The sequence below is a fragment of the Ptychodera flava genome, chromosome 7 (assembly GCF_041260155.1).
Source record: "Ptychodera flava strain L36383 chromosome 7, AS_Pfla_20210202, whole genome shotgun sequence".
Classification (NCBI taxonomy): Eukaryota; Metazoa; Hemichordata; class Enteropneusta; family Ptychoderidae; genus Ptychodera; species Ptychodera flava.
This window is the reverse complement of record NC_091934.1, coordinates 22,580,693-22,600,743: the sequence shown is the minus strand read 5'-3', so window position 1 is coordinate 22,600,743 and position 20,051 is coordinate 22,580,693. Positions and strand designations below refer to the sequence as shown.

Genomic DNA, 20,051 nt, shown 5'->3' with positions numbered 1-20,051 from the left:
TATCAAAGGGAAGTTCACTGACAAATTCACTGTCTGGAGAGTAAAATTCATCCTCTTTCTCCCAACCAAAGTGGCCACACTGCCACTAAGTTGAGGGTGAAACCAATATTCACTGCACTCACTGTTCAAAGTAGACAATACACCCACTAGTTGATTTGATAAGTCATCCAACTCAATGCCCAAAGGCAGTATAAATGTGATGTTTAGAAAGAAAATATCAAAGATTACGTATCACATTCAATTTGCAACATTTTTAAAACTACCACCTCGAGCAGAAAACGGCCATTCATCACAAGACAACCCAGTCAGAACATGATGGATAGTCCTGACTCCATCTTCAGAAAATTTTCAAAATTTTTCATAAAAGTTTTGTGCTCTCTTAGTTAATCAGAATCGCCCCATCCACCAGGATATTGTAAGACTACAAATCAGGCAGCCAAAGAGACAACAGATAACAAACAGATGTATGTATGTATGTGTACATCTCCATACGCACTGTATACATACACATACATGTATATGCAACTGAACCAAATCACTCATCATACACACCTGTACACAAACACACACTGTACACCACATATCCAAACATACATGTATGTACATGGTGCACATGTACCGGTATATACTCACACATGTTGGCTGATCCTTATCCCTGTAGCATCTCACGTAATGCGAATACACATACACAGTTATAAGAGAGTGGGAGGCTAAAACAAGATTGACGCTTGTAAAGCAGTCATGTTCCGTAAGTACTTTCACACTTACTACAAGTTACAACAATAATTTACAAGCATAGAGCTACATGTATGTCATTTAGCCTAGTTACTGTCAACAGCTCACAGAAAGTGTTGTTGAAGGTTCACAGACGTCTCTCATTTATGTACATCTTATGTTTTACTTGCAATGATTCTCACTTGACCTTAGCAGTTCAAACAAATTAGACACACAAATCAGCCATTTGTTGACAGTCATCAGCACTAAGTGCTTGGAATGCTAAGTGCTTGGAATGTCAACACCGTAAATCTGGGAATGGAAGCCTGTCTACCTCAAGGATGAAGTTCAATGTCACCAACAGTAACACACAGTGGCTCAGTCCCTATCACCTTGGAATGTCCTGGTGCTATAAATATCCCAACAGATCCAAATACAGTACTTAGCGGATGTCAATCCATACGTACAGTCATTAAAGATACCGTGTATCCGGCATTTCCGGAGCCTATTGCATGGATATGCCGGATAGCACTTCCTGAATATCACTACTTCAGGAAATAGTTGGTGATAACTCCATCACATGTGCAATATAAATCATACAAAACAATGAAATATTCTTCCAAAAAATCACTTCATTATACTTTGAGCACAAAGCATTCATGTATGTTGTGGTTCTGCTAAAGGGACGCTAGCTGTAACTGTAGATAATAAATAGCGTCAATGACACTGTAGCTCCCATCCTGGACTATTTAGTGTTTGTTCTCTGGTCAGATATTTGAACATGTGTGAAAGGGATAAAGTGCATGAAGTGAAAATACTTAATGAAATGTACTGGAGACAGTGAAATATGTTTAATGTAATTATTCAGAATATGAAATGGAAAAAATACAGAATTAGATATATCGAATACTGTGATACAACCATTACCCTTTTCCTGCCGAGCGCCCCTGTCCGTTATCCTGCCAAGTCGGTCAAAACCGGCCCCCTTTTCCGTGTCTACAGAAGATAGGCTCTCCTGCACGCTTTCCTGCCAGGCATTTGGCGGGAAAATACCGCATTTTCGGGGTACGATTACCGACCATATACGTGTTAGACTTCAAAAATTTTTGCATGCCCGTATAGAGGGGCAACCGCTGATGAGGTTGTGTCCAGAAAATGACGAGGTCACGGGCGTTGTTTGCCCCGGGGGACGTGCACTTTTATGCCCTTTTCTAGCTTACTTTCGCGGAAGTAAAGCTCGTTCGCCGGCACGCACGGCCACACCGGGGAAACACACCTCGCTCGTGGGTTAGTAGAAGACCCAGGGGTTAGTGCTATGGGTGCGGCAGCACCCTCAAACCTGTCCTGTTTCCCCTGGGTTGTGTCACTTGGCCACGTACTTTGAACGACTTGGAAGAGTCGCACAGTGCAGTCCACTTTGACGTAGTGTCAACGACATAGTTCCGCCATTGAAGGAAGGCGGTGTACGTAGTTTGGCCAGTTCAGTGCACACTTAGCTCGTTAGTGTTACGTTTCCTAACAGGTTAGTTTTGCAGTTGTTACTAAGGTGCAGTTTTGTACCACCTTAGCTCTGGACAGTGCAACTGCTCTATGCACTAACCCAAACGACAGATGGTCGGTACAACGTCTACGTCGCACGAGCACAGCCTCCGTTGGGCTGTGCCCCTCCCACGTGATACAACGCACGTTCATCCATTACTATAGCGTCCTTACGGATCTGCCAAAAACGAAAGTGGGGGTAAAAACAAAAAAACGAAAATATGCGATCCATAGATAGTATTTTATTCGGGAATAATTTACATTATGCCGAACAATAAATCTCGGAGTCTGTCTCGACGTCCGAGTGCATGGTCCGTGTTTCAAAAATTAAAAGGGGGGTGGCAGATCCGTGTTTACAAAATTATAATCGGGGAATTGTACAAAATAATCCGTCTAAACAAACAAAACAAACGAAAATATGCGATCCATAGATATATTTTATTCGGGAATAATTTACATTATGCCGAATAATAAATCTCAGAGTCTGTCTCGACGTCCTGAGTGCATGGTCCGTGTTACAAAGATTACAATCGGGGGGATTGTACAAAATAATCCGTGTTTCAATTTACAATCAGCGGGATCGTAAAGCACAAACAAACGGCACAACCGTGCTCAAAATGTGATCATGGTCCGTGTTAAGAATAGTCAGTCAAGCCACTGTAAGGCGAAGCTATCCCCTGTCCGTTATTTACGTCGGGTTCTCTTGCTGATGGGTGTCGTCGGGGCTGTGTGAGTAGAGGTCTGCACGCCAACGCTCCTCTTACCTCGTAGCATCATGCGATGATGAAAAGCCGCAAAACACTCGCCCTCGTGAAGATGAACCCCGCACAGACTACATCCTTTGGACGTCTCAGACAGTCGTCCGCTCGCAGTGGTCTTACCCTCTCTGCTGCATACTTTACAGCATTTCTGCCGCCCCTCCAAACGGCTGACAACGTGCATCGGCTGATTTTGTGGATTTATGTACGAGGCAAGAGAAACGGTGGCCTCGACCTCTCTCACACTGGGCTGCGATCGCCCACAATAACCGCCAATGAGTTGTTTCCCGACACGCAGATGAAACATCTTATGGGTCAGCTTACTATCAGGGTGTACATGCTTGAAGCATATATATGCATTTACCAAGGCAACATCAATCAGGTAACATGCCAGATATGTCCACCATCTGTGATTCTTGCGCCCAGTGTGAAAGTACTTGCGCTTCTGGTTGGCTCGGTCGACACCTCCCATGTACCGGCGATAATTATACAGCGACAGAGGCACTTGTCGCTGCTCGTCTCCCTCCCCCACTGGCACGCACTCCAAGGGTGGATAGACCGTATTCAAGATCAGCACCTGAGCGTTACTATCCTGATAAGCAGTGATGTTAAGACGAGAGTCCGTTCTGGTCGTGGCTTTCATATCCCCAACAGACAGAGGAAGGCGCTTCCTCTTACCCGGCGGAATTAATTGAGGGGGCATGGTGCGACGATTACGGCGGTTAAAACTCCCGACCATGTAGATCCCGGTCTCCATCAGCTCTCTAGCAGTAACGACCGTGCTAAACAGGCTATCACAAAATAGGCTGTGATTATATCCACAAAATGGCTGGACCAGCTCCATCGTAATTCTTTTCACCACACCTCGCTCCTGCCGTCTCCCATCAGTCCGATCCCGATTTCACACCTAGGTACGGTGCAAAGTTGGCGATGTATGCAGTGGTGGAGTCGCATAGCTGCCATATCTTAAAACCGTCTCGGTCAGGCTTATGCGGTAATCTCTGCTTAAATTTAGAACGGCCCTTGAATCGCACCATGCCCTCGTCGATGGAGATCTCTCTACCCATCTTATAATTATTTACGCACCTGTCAACTATGGGCTCCATCCATGGATTGATTTTATAAAGGGGATCCTCCTGACACCGACGTCGGCGGCGTGCCTCATCAGGATCACGACGTGGATCGTTCTCTGGGTCTGCCAGATGAAAATATCGCATAAGCTGCTGAAAGCGACTGCGGGTAATCACAGTAGAAATACCCTGGTTTCTCAGAAAGGGATCGCTAGACCAATAATCCTCCACTGATGATTTACGGTCGATACCCATACAGACTAAGACGCCAATGAACGCCTGCACCTCTCGGTAGTCAGCGTTACGCCAGTATTTATCGATCTTTCTAGCGATATATCGCTGGTGGAATTGGCGTATTTATTAGTCTCGTCCTTTGCCAATCTGATCAGTGTAGCTGGAATAAACTTAAAAAAGTAATCGATCTCACGGGAGTGGCTGGGCAAGGTGAAAGTCGGTCCTCTCTCATGGTCACAAATCGATCTCCTCAAATATATTAGCATCGGTAGTTTCCGACATACGCCAGACAGGAGGGGTGTCATCCTCCGCCAACACAGCAGCAACGTCATCATCGTCGTCAGAGCTTGCCTCACCTACATACTGCCTGTCATAAAGTCATCGTCCTCTGCCGCATCCTCGTCAACCTCCGAGTCGGACTCAGCGGTGATATCACCATCGTCTGGGCGTCTGGGCCTGAACTCGCCCGTAGCGGCATCAAGGATCATATCTGGCTCAAAATCAGGTGGGCTATCCTGATAACGAACCCTCCGCACTATCTTTTTCGGCGGGGACATCGCAGCACACGAACTATGGCAGGAGCGGGCTGGGCAGCCTCTGCTGATGACGAGGACTCAAGCTCTTTCGCACTGGGCACAGGAACCTCTCCTGACGCAGGATGAGGGCTCATGGTGCACGCAACAGGTGGTGTCTCTCCCGGAGCAGCCGGGGAAGAACCAATGGCATCAGCCGTCTCGTTACTAACTGTCTCACTAGCAGCAGCAGACGTAGTCTGTGCAGGTGAAGTATCTCCCACAAGAGCAGCAGATGTCTCTGCAGGTGAAGTAGTCTCTCCCGGAGCAGCCGGGTGAGAACCACTGGCAACCGGTGACCCACCATCATCATCGGTAGAACGATCAGTCTTACGTTTACGCTTACCACTGGGCTTTCCAGCCGGAGATAGCTTCGCCTTACGGGCGCGTTTCTTGCCCGACTTCTTCGAACGTTTACTAGGGACATCACAACGATCGCTACCACTACCGCCCGGAGACTCTGCATCTTTGAGCTTCAGTCGTCTGCTCGCCTTCAGAAAACTTTTGCGGTCCGTCAAGCTCATGTCTGGAACAGTGTCGACAGACTAGCAGGTCCCACCCTTTTAAAGCCACAGGGAAACAAAGCCCTGGACATGATTGGACGCAGGGGTGTTAATATATGCAGCCACCTGTTATTATAATGAACCTACGGCAATCAGGCCACCAACCGGTGCTGACATTCCTACCCGTCATGTAAATTGCCTGTCCGTACCATTTGATATGCTAATAATACTCGTTGCAATGCAAATCCCTCGAGCACTTAGCATACCATAGTCAATGTCATTAGCATCTCAACTTGACATTCCGTCCAGCTGGGTACGTGGCATGCGCACCTGCCACCCAAGGACGTTGGCCCAAGCCCATGCTCAGTACGGGTGGGAAACCCGTATCTTTAACCTCATGTCCCTTCTAAGTACGCCCGAGCAGGCGTATTGTCATCCAAGTCGGTGACAAGCCAACCCGACTGATCGCCCATTAAGCAGTAATGGACTGGCCGTCTCGTTCTTGTACGGCAACGAACAGTGCTTCAGCGGCTGTTAGGTCATAACCGTTGCCTTCCGAGCGGCTTACCCAACTAAGACGGTCAAAGATGAAGGATACCAAAATTGTCAACAGCTGTCTCAGCCTCATCCGTTGGGCAATCATGGCTCCTTCAAATAACATGGCCAGCACGTCTACGTCATCAGCGGTGATGACAACCCGTCATTGACGCCCGAGTGCGTAAAACTCGGAATATACCGACAGGTACCTCTACCTGAGTCGGTCATACACGGTATAAACCAAACACAGGTCTGCCAACTCCCGTTAGACTCGGCCGTTAGCCGAACTTCACAGGGACAACATAGGCGTAACAAGTCGGTGAACAACGGTTCACGCACCTAACCGCAGCCGCCAAGTCAGTGAACAATGGGATCGAATTTCGAGGCCTTGTTCGTGAATGGCAAGGCTGAGGCGGTGTGTTTCGTTGCACGGCTTGAACGTCTAGAGCCAAGTGTAGCCGACAACGTCCGACATCTGACTGGGTAGTCTTTTCGAGAAGGTAACAAGTCGGTTAAAAGCGGTGGTTACCCTTCACAAATGTCGCTCAAGTCCGTTCGGATCAGTTCCATGTCAGGGACTAATCAAGCCGAGTCCGTCAAATCCGTCCGCACTTCCCGTCAATCAGGACTAAGTCCGTGATTTTCGTCTCGCACCATTGGCAAAAATTGCACCGCCAGCTGAGGCGGTCTTAGGCGGTTGCCTTATAGATTAGCATTGCCGAGACGGTCAATTTCGGCCGCAATCTATGTAGTGGCTCAGAGCCAAGTTAGACCAAACTCCGCTAGGATACGTCACCGTGCTAACCTGCCAAGTACGCTACTCGTCCCCAAAAAAAAAACCAGTCCCCCAACGGGGTGGGGGACTGGCTGGGTAGCTTCTGCACCTTTCCCTGTCCTCTGACTCCCTGTGAACCCATTTCCAGAGCAAACGCCGTTCCTCGCCCAAAACCTGTCCTCGAACGACCCCTAGCGTGAGCAAGGGTTTGCTACACGTAGTTCCGTCGACTAGGCAGGAAAGGGGGTACCAAAAAGTAGCCCGATTTCCACCGCCTTAGGAGAATAACGGCCGTGGCTGCTCAGCTTCTAGCTACACCGAATTTCAAGCGGATTTTCACCGACTTGGCAGGAAAAGGGTTAACTCAACAAGTCATTTACAATGACATAGTCCCCACTTGTAATAGGAGTATTAGTCTTGATGGGGCAGGAAAATGTGGTCATTAAGAAGTATCACTGGAGTGTATATGTTGAGATCTATGGGCACATAGGTCTATGTCGTTGTTCCCAATTTGAAACACATGAGGCATGTCTAAGTTATGGTTCTAAATCGGGAAAAAAGATCAGGCCTCTAGCAGTATTGGCCAGCCAAGAAATACATATGCGCATTATAAATGAGGTACAAGATGTGACATCTTAAGGTCTAATATCCTATCAAAATTGGAGGGTATAGAACTTGTGGTTACTGAGATATGCATATATATGTATAATCAAGGTCACAGGTCATCGAGGTCACATGACATTTTGAAAAAAAAATTATATTGCTAATTAATCCCTATATGCCAAAAAATCAGATCTCTAGCTCTATTCGCTTGCCAAGAATTAGATGTGTACATAATTAATGAGGTAAAGCGTGTGTTGTCATAAGGTCTCCCATCCTACTAAATACAAAGGACATAGCACTTGTGGTTACTTATTTATTGACATAAACATTGGTTTTAGGTAAAAGGTCATCGAGGTCACATGACATTTGATAAAAAAATTTCTCTCCAATAGTTATCCCTATATACCAAAATCAGACATCCAGCTCTATTGGCTCGCTCAGAATGAGATATGCGCATAATTATTGAGGTACAGTATGTGGCGTCATAAGGTGTCCAATCATACCAAACATGAAGGGTGTAGCACTTGTGGTTACCGAGTTATGGACAAATATGTATATTTGAGGTCAAAGGTCACCGAGGTCACGTGACATTTTGTCAAAAAAATTGTTTTGCTAAGTTATCCCTATATACCAAAAATCAGACCTCTAGCTCTATTGGCTCGCTCAAAATTAGATATGCGCATAATTAATGAGGTACAATATGTGGCGTCATAAGGTGTCCCATCATACCATACATGAAGGCTGTAGCACTTGTGGTTACTGAGTTATGGACAAATATGTATATTTGAGGTCAAAGGTCACCGAGGTCACGTGTCATTTTGTCAAAAAAATTGTTTTGCTAAGTTATCCCTATATACCAAAAATCAGACCTCTAGCTCTATTGGCTCGCTCAAAATTAGATATGTGCATAATTAATGAGGTACAATATGTGGCGTCATAAGGTGTCCCATCATACCATACATGAAGGCTGTAGCACTTGTGGTTACTGAGTTATGGACAAATATGTATATTTGAGGTCAAAGGTCACTGAGGTCACGTGACATTTTGTCAAAAAAATATTTTGCTAAGTTATCCCTATATACCAAAAATCAGACCTCTAGCTCTATTGGCTCGCTCAAAATTAGATATGTGCATAATTAATGAGGTAAAATATGTGGCGTCATAAGCTGTCCCATCATACCATATATGAAGGGTGGTAGCACTTGTGGTTACTGAGTTATGGACATATATGTATATTTGAGATCAAAGGTCATCAAGGTCACATGACATTTTGTCAAAATATCCGAGATATCTGCGTGAACGGATGGACTCACGGATGGACGAACAGACGGACATGACCCAATCTATAAGCTCACTGGACTTCATCCGTGGGGACTAAAAATTGTGTCACTGCATCCTTTTTGCAATATGAATACGATGAGAAACTAAATTTTTATTTTTTGTGGCCTTATACATGGGAGTCTATGGAGATCTGCCTTATACATGGGAGTCTATGGACGTGTAAACTAAAAATATGCAAATTTCACCACGATTTGCCCAAATTTGGGAAAGGTCACTCCTATGCACTTCCATACCAAGTTTCAAATCAATCGGACTGGTGGTTTCAGAGCAGGAGATTTTTTGACCAAAAATGGGAGAAAATTACAAAAAAATTCATGAAAAATAGCAAGTCCAAGATACTGACCCAAGATGCGCACAATCATTTCATGTCAGCCCAAAGTACTTACATGCTAATTTTTCATGTAATCTGCTCAGTGGTTATTGAGTTTTTTCAATTTGACTGTTTTTACATTTTTCACTTAATTTGCATATTTTTGGCAATGACAACTTCATTTGAACAAAATCTCATCTACAGCCCATCATCCATGTACACACCAAATATCAAGATGAAATGTACAGCGGTTTTGGAGTTTTTGATGTTGACGGACAGACATACAGACATACAGACATACAGACATACATACATACAGACATTTCCCTAGCCTATAAGAATAGCTTCCATTGCCATATATACATATGGCTATGGGAGCTAATTTAATATTTTCACATTTTTTGTTAGATTTCTCAAATATATTTTCTAATTCTTTGCCAGGACTACATGTATGTTGAAGTACAGAGCATAAGCTTTGCCAATAAAAAAATTGTGTATAATATGCAATGTACTTTTGTCCACAAGTCTGTCAACAATAACATCGGGCATTAGAAACATTCAGAATATGTACATGTACAAACTGGAGAAAAACTTTAAAATTTCACAACATAATTTTTTAATGTTGTATATGGGAAAGGTTTTACACCAAAAGGATATTCAAATTTGGAACTCACCACAAGTACAAATGTATGCCTGAACAGTCTGAGTGTTGTGTGTACATGTATACTAGCAGCTCATGCTCCAAACAAGAACAATATTACATCAATACTGGAAAGAAGCTACGCAAAGTTGCAGCATGTGTGTACACATTTCCAATCATTTATCTCGTACCCTTCAAAGAAGAGAGAGAGTTTCGCTGGTACATCACATGTTCCGCACTGTACTCTATTAAAAATAGAATAAAAATACTGGCTGTACACCCAGTACTCAGTGATACAACTGTTACTTAAGATCAATTTTAAAATGAATGTAATGTGATTAAACAAAGACTGATATCATTTCTCTTAATTAGATTAACGTATTCATTGGATCACCTTTGGGAGATGGGTCGATTAATGGAGTCTGACGCAATGAGTTTAAATACCAGTACTCATGATACTGGGATGCAAATACATTTCTATGTATTCATTTGCTTTTTCATGTCCATTGAGGGAAAAAGAACCAGTTTATCCATAGACTACGAAAATTAGACAGTTCATCTTGTTAATTGAGATGCTTAAAATAAACCTGTAAAAGAGCCAATCACAACACTGTACACACCCGACAGTCCTTCCGACTGAAAAACAGCTTTCAATAAATTAGCGACGGTCTTTACAAATTTTTCCAATTAATTAGACTGATGTTCATCTGGCCCCTTTTCACAGAGTTCTTAAAATAAACACATTGTCTGTCCGTCCAGTGCACCATACCCTAATGAACTCAACAAGTGAACCCCCCCCTGCAGCCAATCAATGGAACAATTTGAAGTCTTAATGAACTTCCGCCTGGGGAAGAAAAACCAGTTTTATCAGCTGTGTTGTAACAAAAACACTCAGTCAAGCAGAGGAGTTCCTTGTCCTGTAAGTTCTGCTTCTGTCCTGAAGTTTTGAAAGTGAAACACTTGTGACTACCGTAACACACAACGTTTTGGTGAGAGCACAGATTCCTCAAGTTCAACTTCACAGTGCAGCCAACATGATTTATGTAGCCTGGGTTGTGCAGCTTTACATTTCTCAAGGTTTCTCCACAAGGAGATTGTGATAGGTGCACCACCCCCTCTGTTTTTTGGAGCAATCTATTCACATGTTAATAATACCATAAAACAATATTTTTTTCACAATAAAAGAATATGCAAATTGTTTTGCTATGTAAATTAGCCATCCCCTGTATTTCCAAGCTGTTGAGAATACTGGTCCTTTGTCCTATGGAGACAAACTTAAATGTAATTTACAACTTACAATTTACGTCTCTACCAAGTACCTGCTACACGGTAGCATGGAGGCCAGAAGGAAGTCCCCATGACAGTATAAAAATACATGTATTATGATGTACACAGCGTAGAGTACAAATGGCATTTTTTACGAAATTTTTAGACCTTGTTTCTAAACAACCACTGAGGTTTGAAAACTGTCAAAAATTTCAATCATTTCATTATAATTACACAATATGCATATCCTATTGATATGCAAATCAGCACACACTGTTGTATAAATTTGGTAATTTTGGTGGAATAACAACTTTGACTGACAGTCTGTGTTCCACCAAAACAGGAATACACCTATGAGTATATGTAGCCATGTCCTTACCATGTCTGTTATGTATCCAGCTAACCTGTGCCACTATGACAACCAAACTCTCAAGTCAATTAATTGAATTCTCAAAATATTCAAAAGGTTTTCGTCAAAGACAATTTCTCTTAGTTTGTCTCTACATGTAATTTGGCAGTAAATGCTTCTATATATGAAACCTACACCAGATTTCATCTCTCAACACAAACCACAAATTTTTGTGGTTTTGCAAGGTTTATTTTTGTGTTTGTTTTGCCTTTGGTGGTTAGCTTGCAGTACTGTACAGTATACTTGAATTGAGCAATATTATTATCCTTTATTCTGTCTGTGGAAACAAGTACACTGTACTTATATCATTACTGACCAACACAAGTTACAAATCAACATACCAGATATTACAAGGAGCATGGCACGTCAGCCGCCATTCTTTCAAATAAACCACATACATACATACACCATCCATATGTCAGCTGAGAATTATTATCGGACCAAAAGTTGATTCATCTGAGATTCTTGTCAAATTAACTCCAGATATTGATAGCTCCCATTTCCATTCCGACTGAAAACCTTTGGTAATTGTTACTCTTAATGTGAAGCACTACGAATTACGTCAAAATTAAGTTGTGGTGTCATTTTCTTGAAACTTTGCACAAATATTCTTGGAAGTTGGCAAGTGCAAACATGAAATAAAAAAGGGGGGTCACCACGCTCGTTTCCATGGAAACGGACGTTAAAATGGCGTCGTTAGAAATAAATAAAAATGATATAATTCACTTAAACTAAAGAAAGCAATTATAAAACGCTTAGCAAATGAGTTAATTTAATAAATACCAAGACTTAAGATCCATATCTATCGAATGTATAGTTTTCATGATGTTTGTAAAGAAATTTTAATATAAGTATCGATTACAAAATGACGATATCGAAATTATATCACTACATAATTTTCGAACTTTCTTCCTGTCGCTTTGAATGGTGTCATTTTGACCAAACTTGGCGAATAAACTCCTGACATAATACCATTTAGTTTACACTTTTAATAAAAGGGTGTCACCACGCTACTTTCTACAATATCTCCAGGTGAATGGGTAATTTGTGACATATAAATGGGAGGGAAATGTTAATTTTTTGCTCATATTGAATAAAAAACAGCTTCCTAGGGGGTCAAAATATGACAAGGTTATAGGTCACATGTATTTCTAAGACACTGGGTCAAAAAATTAGGTAAAAGTGCAATTTCAACAATGACAGGTGATGTTAAATATATGCGCTACAAAATAACCCACTTGCGGCAGGCTGGAGTTAAATCTGCGCAGAAACGTTCTAAAGCGTGTGCGCGTCCGAATTCGTCGCCCTTTACCTTAAATTGCTGTATCTAGTAACATCAAGACTTCACAATATGCACACACAGTCACGCTAATTATGCTGCCTTGATCAGCGGGAGTTCAAAGCATTACTGCAATGTGGATAGGGAATATTTCCTGTAAACTCACAACAAGGCAGTCTACAAGTGATAGGATTTGACAATTACAACTGCAACGTCTACTGGTCTACATTTCTACATGTCTACAACATTTCTACATCTCTGTAAGAGATACAGGTAGCCCTTAAAAAGGTGACAAAAGGAAGAATTCAATTAAAAGAGTTGTTAAAAATGCTGTGAGATTTTGACTTCAAGCAGCCAAAATGGACACGTAGGGAAATTTCTCTTAAATCAGAATTCGTTAGCATACAGCGCAATAAACTGGCATTTCTCTGACATGTGAAAGACATAATACATGTGCTTTTAGTGCAACATGAATAATTCAAACACGTACACTGCTCTATCTACAAGTAGCCATGTTAAACACCACATGTACAGTATGCACTGACTTCCCCACAACAGTAATAGTGGTCTAAGAAATACTTTCAGTCCTTTTATATGTATACATACATGTACATGTATGCAATGCAGACTGACAAGTAGTAAAAGCCTAATACCAAAGCTAGAGATTGAAAACTACTTGTACGTTTTCAAAAGAAATTATAACAATCATCAATAAGTCTTCAACAATACATCTACATTTTGGTTCTTTCACACTTCATCATTTGATTGATTGATCTGCCACCACTTTTTACAGTTTTTTTTGTAAAAAATACAGTTGATGCTTTCATCAATAAATATCATCTAACCTTCCTGTCTATTGCTGTCATGATTGTATACAGCCACATGCACATGTACATACTATTTGAGCGTCTATGATAAATTGCATGCATCAAAAACTTCACAACAACTTTGGCATGGTGACCTCACCTATCCATGGTGACACAGATTGCTTTATGACCCCAAGGTGACCTCGTGACCCCTGTACTCCAATACTACAATTATGATTTGTTACTGGAGAGCTGTCATGTCATCTGAATTTAAAATGTCAATATGTATACACAGGACTGTACCAGCGGGTACCATGTAGCCGCACCAAATTATGCATCCACCATTTTGCCTCAGACAGAATTTTAACTTTGATACAAGTCCCTGTTTTTCAAGGCGTCTTTTCTAAGGAAGTGTATTAAGGCTGAAAAGCCTGATGGTCTCCTTGTCGCTGCAGTGGAAAACATGTGAAATGTCACTAATTGGATTGCTTTCAATTTTGGTCTGCTGACCAAAATATTTAACGCAAACAGTACAAGGAATTTTAAAATGTACGTCTCCATGTTAACCGAGCATTTCTATCCATGGAAATAAAACAGCACAGCTTCACACAGGTAAAACAAAGTTCGCACAAGTGAAAATACTGCTTTATATTATATTATCCCGTTTCTAATTCCATAGGTGATAAGTTTGCAAGAACTACAGAATATAAATCATTATTTCCTGGAAAGTCACACAATGCATACTTTGTACTGAACACAGTATTCAATAAATCACTGGACTGGACACTACACCACACAGTTAACATGTATGTTGTAAGTTGCAAATACACATTCCCAATTTCAACTGCTGTATGGTTGACTACGGCTGACCTCGTGGCCAACAGCTCTGGTACGTTTAGAAATGTGAAGACAATCCACAATTATTTTACTGGAATGAAATTACAGCACTACAAATTTTCAAATTGACACAATAAACAGCAACTGTTATATCAGAGTTTGTATTTCATGCTACATTTTTTTCACAACTTCAAAAAAGATAGCTGGAGCTAAATCTACAAATTGTTAGCATACTACATGTACATGTACATGTACATCCATAACTACCTTCGCTCATCAGTCGGTTTTCGATCATAAGCCTCTAAATTGGCCTAATCTTGATATGTTTTTGTCCTACTTTTTTGCCCTAAAATGACCCGGGTGTTTTTCTCATGAGCTGGACACTAATCCCAAACACATGATTATATTTCCCATGTATTCCATTACCGACAGAGAAGCCTTCTTTCCAGGAATCTGACTGATCCTTTGCTCTTTCCTTTTCCAAGAATGTTATTTTAGATATTTTACATCTCCACGTCCAGCTTACATGTATCTGATACGCTGTGACCATGGCAATGCAGGGATGTTTTCTCACACGACTAACTTTACTTTCAGGAATACACAACCTCTTGCGAAACCGAAAAACTGGCATTTTCGGATCCCGTCAGGAATTTTGATAAGTAGTATAATTGTAGAGCGGTACTTGCTGAGTACATTTACCCGGTACTTGAAATGGTGATGGAAATTTTTCAAATGCAGCCGAGAAACAGCCATGGTGTGCAGACTGTCTTCTTGTTGCAAAGTTTGAAATTTGTCAGAAATTACGTTCATTTTTAATACTTACTGCATCAATTCATTGATCACATTCTTTTATTTTACACCAAATTATGTATGCATACTGTTGGAACTATCTTATCTACATACATGAATATATGCAAACCCAAGTAAACAAAATAATATCACATGTATTGATACATACTGTAGAAAATACAGACTATACAATACAGCTAAATCTACTCAATACATTGTACTGATGATCATGTGACTTGACTCACTATCACTGAGGATGCTCATTTGCATGTGCTGTGTAACTTTCCATGATTCATTTTCACTAGTTTGTGTATTATGTCAATGGCAAGTTCTTATTCAACTCCCACTTGTAAGCATGTTGAAACACCTACATATACCGGTACTCTCGAGTTTATCAACATAGGATCTATATATGTGTATCATACGGGTATATTTTGCTGTTGTTTATATTTGAATTTTAGCCCAGACCAAAATGCATTGTCAATCATGACAATGCAATCTGTACATGCACATTGTGTAGCTTACCATACATACAGATACAGAGGTCTGAGGTTAAGTACAACCATGTTTACCATTCATTTGTTTACCAACTTGCTCGTTCAATCATTCTCATCACTACCTATTTGATTTATTCAGTTATTTATTTTTATGAATTCATAAATTGATTTTTTTTGGTCTCTGCCTGTCTACCTGTACCTGTTTGTTTCTAAAACTCATCACTATACCTCCCTCCTTTCAATCATTAGTGAGGATGAACTTTGAGAAATTGGAGCTATACTTGAGCTGACCATCACATCACGTAAAACATGCCAACCCCATGATGGCATGGCCAAAATTGAAAGCATATTACCGTAACAATATATGGGAATTGCTTTCAAGAACCTACATGTGTGTTCGATACCATTGATTTGGATAGAGGCAGTGAAAATACACAAGCCCGCATTCTGCAATATGATTCTAAGCCCTAGAAACAATATACAGTACACATATAGGCCTACAACAGAACAGCTGAAGATGTTTCAGAACTTGGTGAGAATTTTGTACATAAACACTGTACATCAATACAAGTAAGGGATGTTTCCACTAAAGCCACTTTGTTTGTGACACCCTGTAGATACGGTATGTCTGGTCATGATGGAGACTCACTTTCACTGTCAGCACTCTTTACATGTATGCTTGCTCATTAGAAAGGAAATATTATCCAAAAAGTCAAACGTAAAATTTAATCCTTTGACTGAGCGCTGCAATTTTCCCACAAAAATTATAGTGTGCAACTTTTAACAATTTTATGAATTTTTCTGTAATTTTTTTGACAATTTTGGACCAAATGAAGATCACATTTTATTGGCTTCAGATTTTTATCAAAATTTCAGCGAAATTGAGAAAAAAGTTGACTGGTGTATATTTTGATGTAGGTGACAAAAATTGAGTTAGGCGCTCAAAGGGTCAGAAAGTTACTTCGGTCATATTGACCTAAACATTTGTTCATGCATGCATTTAGATTATATTTCCCTGCCATTTGTTTGCAGATTATACCATATATCCTCATGAAGTTATTGATATATCCACTGTGATTTCCATGCATGCAATTTGGTGAAAAGACGTAAGGAAAATAACTTTCTTTGGTGTACACGGTGAGGAACTTTTTTCACCAGGAGAAAAATGTCAAAGATGTTGAGAAATTTGCTGAAAAGAACAAAAGGAAAAAAAACACGAAAAATCACCCCTACACAAAAGTAAATTGCCGGGCAAGAAGCCTCAAATGAAATTTTTTCGAGCATGTACAGCAGATTTAAGGTACAGAGAAAATGTCTGACTTCTGCTGGCTGTACCAGTTTGTGATAGAAGAAAGAAATGCCACTCTTATCATGTCTCAAAGCAGCAACGAACTGAACTGAAGACATTTCATCATTCAAGAACACAGGAAATAGGGGTCATAGGTCATTACTTATACTTCTTCACATACTTGCTAATGATCTAGGGAATCCATAGGCTGTCACACAAAAATGACTTTGAAATCCAATGACACATGTTCATTCGCTGTCACATTAATTTCTACAACCAGCAAAATACACAGAGCCAGCTCTCACAGTAACAAATACATGTCTTTATGTATGCCAAAACATTTTTTTAATATAATTTATATTGATACAGACATTGCTAAACCACATAGCAACCTGATTTCTCTGTGAGGTATGAAATCCCAAATTATAATACATGTAAAGTTTAAGGGAATCAGTTTAAGAATCACATTTTCAGTCAAATTTCAGAATTTTTATCACAAATTTTTATTCCTGAAATTGTGAGAGCCCATAACATATCCTTCTACGAACTATAGTGTGAGAACGGAGCAAAATAAGAAACAAGAATAAGAGATCAAAAACGTATAAGTCAAAATCTTTTTATTAGAAGTAATAGTATGCCAACTGAGAGAATGAGGGTAGCTCCCAGGCCCTCTGTATAAATTCGATCAATCTTGTATGACTACTGTATGGCTTCAATTTGCCTTTCTAGTGGTTTACATTTCCCCACAAGAACCTTGCACCAAGTGTCTTGTTATTTCTTATTTCTTATTATTTGTTTATTTCGGACAACATTAGTCCATATAAATTACACAAAGGAAATACAGATACTGTGATACAAAAATACAACTGGTGTTGGATATACTATCCATATATAAAGTCCTTCACTAACCATGAAAGATCGATTTTCTCCACAGGTTACGCAAGTCAGAACTGTAAAACAGTACATCATTAACCATTCTTACAATTGTATTTTCACTGTAAGATATTCTTTTTCATCAGACTATACATTTGCTTTCGTATTTAAAATGAATGAAATTAATAATTTCTGTATCTGTACAGACTCTTGAGGCAAGAGAAACAGAAATAGATATACATGCAATAAATATGAAGGACTCCCTGCGTTCGATGGCAAACTAGCTTTGCAACATCGTGCAGCTCGTGGAGTACTGTTTAAAATTATCTGACCTGGCTTGGCAGTGATTCAGTCCAAGCATGGAGGTACCAGAAGTTACAGCATATCAGCTGTTTCTAACCCAAAAAACAAGGTGCAAAACGTCTGGTTTTCTTCAAACACCTAATTTAGGCCTGATGAACACCGACGGCTGTTATCGGGTAACAGAGATCTAAGGGTGAACGCCTCTGGACTCATGCTTGTTCAAAAGGTACAAACTGAAATAACACGTACCATGACAAACGGTCGTCTGGTAACGTAGCAAACACAACGGGTAGTATGGTTACCTTACAATGTAAGTTTAAATAGGAAGGACAACTAAAGCCAGGGAACCACTTCTGAAGTTTGGAATAGTACCACCGCCAGTATAGTCAATAACACCGTCACAAATCACAAACTGTGCACTGCTGTGCTGGGATCTAGTCATCCAACCAACCATCAACTTTGCTTCAACCAATGGAGATACTAGACTCCATGGGTCATCGTATTCGGCCACTGGTCGAAATTCATCCGAATTATCAAACTGGACAAATAAATATATCCATATATGTGTTCCATGTATCCAAAATTCAGCCATCATAAGCTATGAAAATATATATCTTAATTTTAAACTAGCTGAAAAAACACTGAAAGCTACTTGTTACATAATGAACTTGGCTCGAAACTGGTGTCGCGCGAGAACGCGTGCACTTTTTTGCCGCAATCGCATTAAATATTTAAACGGTAAACATGTGGAACCCACGCTAAAAAGCCAACTCACTTACCTATTTACAAAAGTTACAGTGTATGCGATTTCCACTTAACCCGCCCACGAGTTTGCAAACCACGTCAGATGATACCCAGCGATGAAGCCAAGACGGCGATGGTGACACGCGTTGTTGATCTGGACGTCGATAGACTGGATCTCGTTAGCACCAAGGTGGCGGATGGCGGCACTGTAGCAGTACACTCCAGTCCAACGTTCGAACTTGTTGATCGAGCGAAGGAACTTCAACGAGAGGTCCCACGAGACGGTGTCAGCTGCTGATTGAATAAACTGGGATGCAACACGTAAAAACGAAAATACCGAACGTCCTCAGACACAATCAAGTCTCTAAAAACGGTACGATCCGGATAATCACCTCGAAAACAGTCACCAAATTCAGACAGTTTAAAAATTTGTTCACGGGGTCGAGAGTTTACAAACAAATGAGCGTTCAGGAAGGACCGGAAGTTCTGTCGTGAGCGCCGGGTCGTGGAGCATCATGGGTATTGTTAAGAGCGTCGCCAATGAACATGATGAATGTACACCGTACACGTACAACAGTTCACCTGTTGATGGTACACAAAAACCATTGTCATTTGGGAAAAAATGGCGCAACATCATCCAGTTAAAGTGAAATTTGCGGATCATTTTCAGCTTCCCGTGTTTTGCCAAACTTTATGTTACTCAAAGGATAGTTTGTTATGAGATCTCCAGCTCATTGTAATATATGGATAAAAATATTTTCAGGTTTTCTGGAGTAATCTTTTTATAATGATATTCTTCATCACCGCATCAGAGTAACATTTATATTTGTGACAGATAAAGAAAGTTATTTTACTGTTATCACGTCATTGTATATTGCCATCATGGCATGATTTTGAAAAACTGATCGTCACTGAATATAACAAAGAAAACAGGAGACAACATCAGGTAGAGGACGGTCACGGAATGTGTTATCGGGTTGCCATGCGTACACGCACCGCGTAATCCTGTTTTGCGAGGCGACCGTATTTGAGTGGGAAACCGTTCATTGTTTATCTTGTTCAAACCCAATATCACATGCTGTTTCTAGTGTTTGGGTGATATTACGTGTACACTAATCCCTCAGTACATGAAATCACAGGGACTCGACTCAATGCAAAGGCGTCACAGTCACTGTCACTGATGCAACCAGTAATAATAATCAGTGGCAGCTTCGTCGGCATTGAGTCGAGTACCTGTGCATGAAATTACCTGAGTACGAAAGTTAAACCACAGTCCGTGTGGTTAATAATGAAAATCATGCAAAACACTTTAGTTAAAGCACTACCACAATATCTTTTGCCATTTTATCATTGATTAATGAATT

The 20,051-nt window shown here is 40.7% G+C and overlaps 1 protein-coding gene across 1 annotated transcript in view; it reads right to left on the bottom strand.

Annotated features, from left to right (window-relative positions):
* The window catches only part of LOC139137040 (serine/arginine repetitive matrix protein 1-like), an 86,808-nt gene extending 67,633 nt beyond the window's left edge, over positions 1-19,175 (bottom strand). Inside the window, exon 1 of the transcript XR_011553297.1 lies at positions 18,723-19,175. The gene's annotated coding sequence lies outside the window, so the exon portion shown is untranslated. The remainder of the gene's footprint in view (positions 1-18,722) is intronic.
* Positions 19,176-20,051: the final 876 nt, after the last annotated feature.